The sequence below is a fragment of the Dipodomys ordii genome, unplaced genomic scaffold, assembly GCF_000151885.1.
Source record: "Dipodomys ordii isolate 6190 unplaced genomic scaffold, Dord_2.0 Scaffold67, whole genome shotgun sequence".
Classification (NCBI taxonomy): Eukaryota; Metazoa; Chordata; class Mammalia; order Rodentia; family Heteromyidae; genus Dipodomys; species Dipodomys ordii.
This window is the reverse complement of record NW_012267283.1, coordinates 4,814-16,037: the sequence shown is the minus strand read 5'-3', so window position 1 is coordinate 16,037 and position 11,224 is coordinate 4,814.

Here is an 11,224-nt window from a genome sequence, read left to right as displayed (position 1 = left end):
TGGTAGAGCGCTTGCCTTGCATGCTCGAGGCCCTGGGTTCGATTCCTCAGCACCACATAAGCAAAAAGAAAAAAGCCAGAAGTGGTACTGTGGCTCAAGTGGTAGAGCGCTAGCCTTGAGGTGAAGAGCTGAGGCACAGCACCCAGGACCAGAGCTGAGGCACAGCACCCAGGACCAGAGTTCAGGCCCCATGACTGGACCAAAAAAAATAAATAAATTTCTTTAAAAAAAAAAAAATGGTAGAGCAGTACCCTTGAACAGAAAAGCTCAGGGACAGCTCCAGGCCCTGAGTTCAAGCCCACAACAAACAAAAGAAAACAAAAAGATAACCCATTATTCCCACAGAACACTAATTCATGACCTGCATATGTTACTAATCTCTAGCCCTACATACCTCCAGCCATGGATTCCTACTAACTGCCATCATTGCCAGCCATTGTCCTGCTGATCACTGGACCAGTATAGCTCTTCCTAATCACTGAGCCTCTAATTCCAAAATGACTGACTGCAGCAAACCAACCAGCAGCATTATCACCTGTCCCCACAGATAAACACATATTCCTCCAGATCCCTCCACCACTAAGACCACCGGACACCTGGAACTCTGTCACCTTTATGTCCCAATATACTTCATCCACCAAACCTAAACACTGACACAAACAGAACTCTCCAACAGCATCCATATACAGAAACCTTGATCACTGTCAGTAAACCCTACTCTATCCTCAACTTGTTTAGCCAGTCCCATCACTTTCTTGCTTTAACTAATGTTGGCCTGTCATCTGAGGAACCTGCTTCCTTATACAGGTGTCAAGTGGAGAGTCCCCTCCCCCACCATGACATATGTACCTTAAGATCTGAAGATGAGCTAAATAATTACCTCAGCCATCTCTTAATGCATTTCCAAAATTCCAAACTTTTTTATAGTATCACCAGACTTTGACCTGTTCATCTTCCTTGGTTCACTGATTCAACCTACACACGTATCCATAGCTATGTTGTTTTTTTTTTTACAGTAAAATAAAACAAAGCAAATTAGTTAACGATCATGAGATGGAAGTCCAGACAAAATCAGGCACAGGCATCCAGGCTAGGGAAGTCACACAGGATATGTTTAATTCCTCTAGAAGTAATGCATTCTTGTAACACATATGAAATATTAAATGCTAGGAAAGCTCAAGCCCAAGGTGCTTACTGGGGAACTAGTCATACAGAAACCTGGGTTTACATGTACAAGAATTCCAAACACCCAAAAGAAAAGCAAGTGTTCAACCTAACCTACATCCTTTCTATATTTTAGCCATAGGGGCTACTTTTAGAGTTCTGGGAATGGCTGAAACCTGATTTCCCAGGTGAACCTTCCAAGCAGGTAGTTTTAGGCCTACTGGATTAACTCAGTTTTGTAGTTACCTTGCCTCAGTCATTGAAAAATAGCATTAACTTCCTCTTTGCCAGATCTGGCCATTTTTCATTCTGTACTATCCCTGTATCACCTCTGGATCAATGTAGAAGAGCCATTCAACAGCCAGTTATCTCTTTCCTGATGCCAACAACCTTTCCTTCCATCTACACTAAGCAACCTATTCATCAGTGTTCCATGAGACACTTTTTCACCTTTTATCCCAATATATGCTTATTCCATAAATATGTACGATACACATTCCATTCCATTCCAAACATTAAAGTTTTCATTTTCTTATCCCTCTTCTCCTCCTCTCTGCTCACCTATCAAAGCCTCAACCTTGGTTAAACCCAGCTTGCCTTTAAACATCTTTCTACAGTCTGGAAACCAAACATGACAAGAGAGAAATCAAATGACTATGCTGTCTGGATTCACTTCATATTTATAATACTGATCTCAAATGGGTATCCAAAATTGTCAGCAATCTTACTATTCACCTTCATTTTTTCCCAGGATAATTGCTTCCAACATTTTCCTCTTTCTGAAATCTCAAATATCCCTTCTTTCCTACTCTCAACTGACAAATCTGCCTCATACTTCAAAGAGAAAATCAGAGAAAAATTACCTTCCCTGCTACCACCAATTTCACTAATTATTTTCCAGACCTTTATATAATATGCCTCCCTCTCTGCTGAAATGGAAGAGAGTCTCTTACCTAAGGCTAGTTTCTCCATTTGGGGCTCTTGATCCCATCCCCAATTACTCTTCAAGAACTTTACCCCACAATTACCTGTTTCTCCTCTGTACTATTAATTTCTCCCTTTGTACTGGATCATTCCATCTGACATACAATATTGCCTTACTGTCATTCATCTGAAGAAAACCCTCTTTTGATTTCCTGTCTTTCCCATATCTATTCTGTGCTTTCTTTTTTTTTTCTTTTTTTTTTCTTTTGGGTCCAGTCGTGGGGCCTGAACTCTGGGCCTGGGCGCTGCCCCTCAGCTCTTCAGCTCAAGGCTAGCACTCTACCACTTGAGCCACAGCGCCACTTCTGGCTTTTTTCTTTTTGCTTATGAGGTGCTGAGGAATCGAACCCAGGGCCTCAGGCATGCAAGGCAAGCGCTCTACCACTGAGCCACCTTCCCAGCCCCTCTTGCGCTTTCTTTATCCTACAACATTTCTAGAAGCATTTTCTGGACGTGCTATTTCCACTTCATTATTTTCTCCTCTTTCAACTCACTCCAACAGGATTTTACTCTTGTCACTCCAATAAAAGAGCTCTCAACTGTCAAAATAACCACTGAGCTTCATCTTGTCAAAATCAAATTCTCTACAATCATACTTTGGGACTCATAAAAGCACATGAGATAATTGATATATCTTGAAACGTTTTCTTCCCTATGCTTCTCTGACACCACACTTGTAGTCTTCCACCCACCTCAGTGAGCACCCTTCATTCTCTTTCTGGTTTTTTTTTTTCTCCCACCAGACTTCTGAATACAAAAATGACTCAAAACTCTACCCCTGGCTCTCTTTAATTCCCCTATGTGCTGTTCTCTTCCTGGGTGGCCTCAGTCAGTCTTAGGACTTTCAACATCATCTTTACACTGCTGTCTTCAAATAGCATTCCCTTGGCCCAGATCTTGCCTAGGTTCCATATGCATACAGTCTAGTGGCCACTCAACATTTCTACTAGGATGTGTAATGGTCATCTTGATGTGGCAAAGATAGACTCACTCATCCCCCTTCAATCCCATTTCCATCTTCCAAATGTGATGTCCAGCCCGGCACCAGTGGCTCACGACTGTAATCCTAGCTACTCAGGAGGCTGAGATCTGAGGATCAAGGTTCAAAGCCAGACTGGGGAGGAAAGGCCATGAGACTCTTATCTCCAATAAACCACTAGAAAACCGGAAGTGGCGCTGTGCCTCAAGCGGTAGAGCGCTTGCCTTGAGCTGAAGAGAGCAGGCACAGCGCCCAGGCCCAGAGTTCAATCCCCACAACAACAACAACAACAAAAAGTGACGTCCAATACTTGTACCGTCCTTTGTCAGAAAGTGGACTCCTTGCCCACCCACTTCCTGAGGCCAGAAGTCTAGATGTTAATCCTGATCCTTCTTTTCCCTTATGTTCTGTTTCAGTCAGGACTCTTGGACGTAATCCACTGACCACCTTTCCTCCTCAGATCGCACACATATTCACCTTACCATGCTCACAAAAACCTCAACACTGACTCCTCACATCCTATCACTCCTCCCATCCCCCAACCCACAGGTTCCCCCACCGCCCTTCATGGTACACTAACCACTGACTCTCAGAGGCTGCTGATCAGACATCCACAGACGTCACCCCCGCCGACCCCAGGGCTCCAATCTCTGACGGTCACAGGTATTTTCAGGCTCTCAACTCTCCAAATCTCCACACTGCAGGTTTTTTTTGACAGTCCAATCTCGAATCACCAACACAGGTAGCCAACCTCACAGCCCTTCCCAATCTCTGGTACATCACAAAGCTTCCATTTCTAATCACCGCCCCTCACCCCCTCCAGCTCTCCAAACCCTGAGCAGTCAGTAACTGCTACACACACGCACACACACGCACACACACACACGCACACACACGCACGCACTCACACGCACACACTGTCGCCACAGATCCCCCAAATGTTGATTTCCTAAAACCACAGCAATCACCAATGACTTCCCAAAGAGCCCTCAGCATCTGGGCTCCCCAGGTTACGGGGACGCTCCAGAACCGCCAGGCCGCCCCACCTTCGCCTTCTCGCTGCCCCCGGGAGGGGACACAGCCATCTCGGGCGGATGCCCGGCCTCTTCGGCTGCACCCCGGCACTCTTCAGATGCCCCACCTCCGGCTTTGTTAGGATTTGACTACAGCCGGAGGCCGAGATGGCAGCCTCCAGGAGCGCGGCCTCAGCGGGGTCGCACAGACGCGATGGCGGCACCCACAGGCAGTCGTCCACGGGTGCGGCCATCTTGGAAGGCCTCCTCCGTACAACGGCGCGCGGGGGCCTCTGGGACGCTGGCAGCCGGAAGGGGGCGGGGCCGAGGCCCGCAGCCAGTCGCGTTCCTGGCGCGGGAAGCGCTCGGGCGCCGCGAGGCGGACGCTCCGCCCGGCGCTCGCTCCCGGCCCAACCCCGAGAGACGCCTTTTGGCCCCAACAATTCTGTCACCGAGCGTGGAGGTGCTCTTTCCAAGAAAGTCGGTGCAGCCGGTTGCGGGGAGCGTCTCGAATCTCGACGCCAGGCCGGGAGCCCGGGGAGGTCGGCTTCTAAAGGGGACTGGAAGGGGAAAGGCGGGCAGCGGGTGGGAAGGAGCGCCGGCGCGGAGCGATGGCGCTCTCCGGGGGCCGCGGCCGGCCTTCGCGTGAACCCGCGGAGCCGCCTCCCGGGGCGCGGCCGCTCGTGTCCGCCGCCGGCCTTGCCTCGCCGAGGCGTGCAGTTGGGGACGCCCGCACACCCTCGCTTCCCGGGCGGAACCTCGCCGGGGCCGAGAGCTTTGCCGGAGTCCTGCCTTTCCCTGGGTCGGGCATCGTCCCCGCACTGCCCGCGGTGAGCGCAGGCGCGGTGCTTGGCCTCTCCTCCGCCTCCTCCCTGAGGGCGATTCTCAGCCCCACTTCCTCCCCTAGGAGGAAGGGGAGCAGGAGTGTTAAGAGATGGTTCACCCCTGTAACCCTAGCTACTCAGGACGCTGAGATCTGAGGATCGAGGCTCAAAGCCAGCCCTGGCGGGAAAGTTCGTGAGACTCTGATCTCCTATGAACCGCCTGAAAACCGGAAGTGGTGCTGTAGCTAAGTGAGCTTAAGAGCGCAGGGACAGCACCCAGGCCCAGAGTTCAAGTCCCACCGCCCCCCCCCCACACACACATATACAAAGAGGGAAGGTTGATTTAAATATATTAGTGAAGTTCACCTCCCCCTGATAGAACGGATGTATGCTAATGATTTTTTTTGGGGGGGGATCTGGTCATGGGGTCTGAACTCTGGGCCTGGGAGCTGTCCCTCAGCTCTTCAGCTCAAGGCTAGTGCTCTACCACTTGAGCCACAGCGCCACTTCCGGTTTTTTCTTTTTTCTTTTGTGGTGCTGAGGAATCGAACCCAGGGCCGCCTCTGGCATGCAAGGCAAGCGCTCTACCACTGAGCCACCTTCCCAGCCCCCAAAAATGATTTTTTTTAATGATTCCTTAAAAGAAAGAAAAGGCCCTCTTAGACTGCCTACCCTTAGGACAGATTCTAACATTTAACTGTCTCCCTTCCCTAAATTCCTACATTATGTGAAACATAGTTTCTCAAGTCTCATTCTCACTTAAAAGATCTCAGGTTCCTGGGAGGAAGCCCAGGACATATGTGAGTAAGGGTCAGTTCTACTCTCTCTATTGGGCAGGCAACTTTTGATGTTTTTCTTGGGGTAGATAAGCTTGAATATTTAACCACCACTCACACTTACATCCTGAAAGAGAACAATGAAAGGGTGACACTGATCAAGATGCATTATATTCATAAACTGATATGTTGAATTGGAACTTCTTTGTACAATGGCTTAAAGGTAATTTTTTAAGCTTAAAAAAAACTGTGTCTCATCAAAAGAATAGTTATTTCTGTCCTCTTATGTCCCTTCCCTCTTCTATTTCTTCATTTGTATTGAGTGTAGTTACAAATTTCCAACCCTGTTCTGTAAGGGAAAAAGGTATAACAGTCTCTGAGGGCCAGTAACAAGGACTGGCCATTGTATGCAACCTGGTATTCATCTCCAGCGTACCATGGACATGGACTTTGGCCTCTGAGTGAGGACAGAGTTACTGATGGGATAAATGCACTGTTCCTCTTTCAAAGAATAGGGATGGACACTGAATTGTGTTCCGCAGAGACTGGGGAGGAAGGGGAAAGGGCTATGCCACGTGACTACACAATCTCCCTTCCAGAGGACACCTCCAACCCTGTCAATGGGACTTTAGGTCAGGTTGCGGCTGCCTAGGCCTGATCAAACCAGAAAGCTCACATGACATACTGACTCCACCATCCAGAACTCCAAGAGAAGGAGCAGAGGCACAGAGTGAGAATATTCTATGGGAGCAGGGTTTGTGGAGCTCATCTGTTTTAGTGCTTGGTTAGCATTAGTACAGTGGAATAATTTTGATTCTGGAACAGTTGTGTGATAATTAATTTTGGACCTCTTCATAAAGTTGGTCACTTGCCCCTACATACTGTCAGTTGTAAGGATGGAAACTGATGCCGTGTGGTAAAGTGTGTAGACAGCTGCCATTTGACATCACCACAAAGCTGCTGGGACTGGGACTGGGAGAAACTCAACCTATGGAAAGAAGTCTTCATACAATCACAGGGACAGGCTCCAGGAAAGGACACTTCCTGGATGAATAAAATCCACTGTGCTTTACATTGCAACTTCACACTGGGACTTTTGAATTCATTATATTTCTACCAAACTTGATATACCCCAGACATTGTGAATAGACATAGAAGAGAAGTTCCATGAGGTCACACATGACCAACTTGTTCCTTGAATGACAAGGGCCAGGTTCGCCCTGAAGAAGGTGCTGTCCTCTGCCCTCTCCTCCTCCCCCCAATGTCATCACAGCCTCTGCCTGTGGAGGAACCCTGAGGGTTCAGTAGTGCCAACACAGGGCAGCACAGTTGACAGAGCAACCTGCCAAGTGAGCCAGCCACCACCCCATCATGTGTCTCCATCAGGCAGGTGTTCCCAGGGCCACGATGCTGTGGGGTCTTTGGGCATCATCTCTGAGGTTCCTGGCTTCCAGGGTTTGCATTGTGTCCCTGACATAGACCCAGCGCTCTGGTGACAGTTCTCATGTCAATCAAACACATGCATGAGTGACAGAAGCCTTTCAAGGACAAATATTAACTGCTTTTAAAACCTGAGCACTGATGGTTCAAGCCTGCAATCTTAGCTACTTAGGAGGCTAAGATCTGAGGATTTCTGTTCAAGCCAGCCTAGGGAAGAAAGCTTTGGAGACTCTTGTCTCCAATAAATCACTTAGAAAAAACTGGAAGTCACACTATGGCTACAGTGGTAGAATGCTAGCCTTGAACAAAAGAAGCTGATGGTCACCTCAGGCCTTGCGTTCAAGCTGCAGGACTGGAACCAAAAGAACCACCACCTGCTTTTAAATAATTTCCTTGCTGGGTGCCGGTGACTCATGCCTGAATTCCTAGCTACTCAGAAGGCTGAGATCTGAGGATTGTGGTTTGATGCCAGGACAGGAAGGTCTGTGAGACTTTTTTTGTTTGGTCAATAATGCTTGAGCTCAGGTCCTGGACACTGGCCTTGAGCTTTTGTGCACAAAGCTAGCACTTCTACATTGAGCCACAGCTCTACTTCTGGTTTTCTGGAATTTACTTGGAGATAAGAATCTTATGGACTTTCCTAGGCTGCCTTGAAGGGAAATCCTTAGATCTCAGCCTCCTGAGTAGGTAGGATTACAGGCCTGAGCTACTTAGGGACCTAGCCATGAGACTCTTATCTCCAGTCAACCACCAGAAAACCAGAAGTGCTTCTCTAGTTTAAAGTAGTACAGCGATAGCCTTCAGCAAAAAAACTCAGGGACAAGGCCTTGGTGCTGAATTCAAGCCCCCTGACAGACAAAAACATGTTTTTCCTTTAAAAAACAAAACAAAAAACTAGATTTCCCTCAAAATGGATGGTTGGCATCTGGATTTGATGTTTGAAGGAAGGTATCTGCATACAACTGCCTTGGGTAGAAAAATGACCACCTCATCCCTGCCGGTGTGAAGTCAAAGACAGTGAACATCTTGGCAAACATCACGTGTGTGGGAGATGGTATTCCCAGTGTAACGGGCACAGGTGGGAGAGGGAGCCACGAGGAGTGGCTGCCTGGATGGGCTTGCTCACAAAGGGTGCTCCAGGACCACAGGCAGCAGTGCCGGGATAAGGGCTGCTATACAGGTCCTCAGGTTCTGCAGGCCTCTGACAGACATGCTGATTTGGCTGGGCCTCCGTTTCCCAGGGACCCTGGGCATTGCAGACTGCAGGCCAGAGTGGAGCATAGAGAGGGGCAGATACATCCGTCCTCAGACTAATATCTATGTTGGATCCTAATGATTTGATTTTCTCATTTATTCATTGAAAATAATTTGTGCATGAGGACACTAATATACGAAAAAACACAAGGAAGTCTTAAGCCAGGATTTAGTGATGAGAAAGTATCCTAAAATAGTCTGGGTCAAACTGGATTCAGATACTAAATTCCTAACAGGACCTGGACATATTCATTGCAGGACCAGAATATGATTCACATCCAAATTTTCTCATTTAAGTACAATATTGAACCGAAAAAGGGTTGTGCTTCCTAACACAAAGATAATTTAAAACATTTCTGGAAAGTTTTTCAGGATAGACAAGAGCATTACATGTTTCACATTGCACACATGCATTAATTATACATACAACAATATAAATAGCAAACAAGGCCAGGAGGCACAGAGACACATGTACACAGGGGCAGAGCCCAGATGAAGGGGTCAGAGGGCTTCTGTTTGCTGCAGGTTCAAGCTCAGGCACACACACTGCAGAGCTGGACCCATTGGAGCCAGGAGACTACAGGCCAGGGACACTACTTGGAGTCTACTTCTTCCTGTCCTCCCTGCTTTGATACTTTTGAAATCAGAGCTTCCAGCCTACAGAGCTGGCACTTTACTATTTGAACCATGCGCCAGCCCTGCTTTTGGCTGCTTATTCTAGAGGTGAAGTCTGGAGCACATTTCTGCACTAACAGACTTTCAACTGTAATTCTCCACATCTCAGCTTCCTGAGTAGATGGGACTACACACACAAGCCACCAGCTCCCAGCTATCTGCTCCTGTCTGTGCAATGAGTAAGAGGATGGTCCATTTCTCTCCTGGGCTCAAGCCTGACTCTGCCGCTCAGCAGCCTACTGCCCTGCTGAGGTTCTGCTCCACGCTGAGCATCCTCCTTCCTCATGGCTCCAGGTTCCAGAGGGAGAACACAAGTACCAGGGCCCCACTGAGCCTGCACATCAGCCACGCAGACTCTGCCAGTCACCAGCGCTCATCCTTGCTCTGCGCTGCTGGCCTGTGGGCCACACTGCCCTGAGATTGTCTCAGACCAAGGCAGAGCTCCCATCCTAAGTGCTCACTGGATCTCCTGCTGGACCCCAGGCCCTGCCCTCTACTTGCAGTGGAGCTTGGGTCAGGCCCATCTTTGGGTCCTAAGTCCTCTGGAAACCCGGAATCATCAGTAGAGGTGCTGTCCCCAAGAGAGGTGATTGTGAGCATCAAAGAGTATGGAAGGACAGGACAAAGGAAGGTCCTAAGAGTGAAGGACAGGAGAGGCCCCAACCTAACGACCCCCCAGAAAGGAGCACCGCTGGTGCCTGCACATCTGCATCTCTGCGGAACTCGGCTGGGGGAGGAGGCCCCCAGGTCCCAGGGGAAGCCCAGGACATCCCCACCTTCTGCCCAGTGCAGCCTGGTTACTGTGGTACAACAAAACATTCTTTGATATTCTGAAATAGTACTGGAAAATTAGAAGAGCCCCTGGGACGTGGTGGTGCTCCTGTGACGTGAGTGGCGTTCTTCTAGTATTTGTGTCTGGATAACAGGGAAGCCATGCGAGGCTGGACTTACAACACAACCAGAAGGTGAAGAGTGGAGGGACACGGCGATCACGGTGACCTGGTGGAGGAGGGGGAACTCAGCTGAGCTGAGTGGCCCCTGAGTGACCACACAGGGGCCACAGGCGAGCTGTGTCCCTTCCAGATGCTGGAGACCCATAATGATTAACACATGGCAGGGCCTGGGGACTGGAAGTCCCATCACAAGTCCCCAGGTCCTAGCCCCAGAGAAAGGGACAGGCCTGGGAGGACAGGGTGAGGAGTGGGGCCGTGGGCTTGGCTGGACCATGACTCCACTCCCTGGTTTGGAGGGGGTGATAGGCCTGGGATCTGCTCCCTGTCATGGTAGAAGTCCTCGGCGTCCAATGTGCCAGCCATGAGGAAAACCAACAAGAGTAGGGAAGAGAACCCAGGCCCACCCAGGAGGCCAGCGACAGCCAGCTTCTGCCCTCTGCTCTGGCCAAAAGAAGCCATGATAGAACTCCAGTGAAGAGGAGGCTCACCACAGAGACCGAGTGGCACAAAGCAAGAACAAACAGGGACCCTGCTCAGGTCCTCAGTCCCTCTGCAGACGGGGAGACTCGACTCTGCTCTGCTGCTGCTCACACGCCCAGCATACCTGGGCCTGGGCCAGGCCGGAGAGCTGTCCTGAGAGCAGGACACAGTGCCTCAGGACACCCGAGCAGCCCAGCGCCGCTCAGAGCCCCTCCTCCCGCCACCCCCACGCAGATCCAGGACAGCGGGACCTTCCACCAGAGAAAGAGGCCATGGCAGGAATCAGGATCACAGCCTGCTGCCTCCACACAAAACCGGAGGCGGTTCCCCATTCCCAGCCCCCCGAGACCTCCACACCCACGGGAACGCCGAGCTCCTGCAGCCCTGTGGGGACGTGTCTGCCACACAGCCTCCTCCGGAGGAGACGGCAGCCACGTTTACACAGTTCACCCACATTAAACTCGGCTGAGCTCTGGGCCAGGTGAAGCTCTGGCCTGCAGGGGCGAGGCTGCTGGCAGGCGAGTCCCAGTGCCCCAGGAAGGCGGCCCTCACAGGGGCCTCTGGCCTCCCCTTCCCATCCACCCCACCCCACGTCCAGCATGCCCCACACCACAGTGCGTGCACCTCTGTCCCTGCCACACCAGACCAGGCCCTGGGGCCCGCTCTGACCTCGTGGTATTCC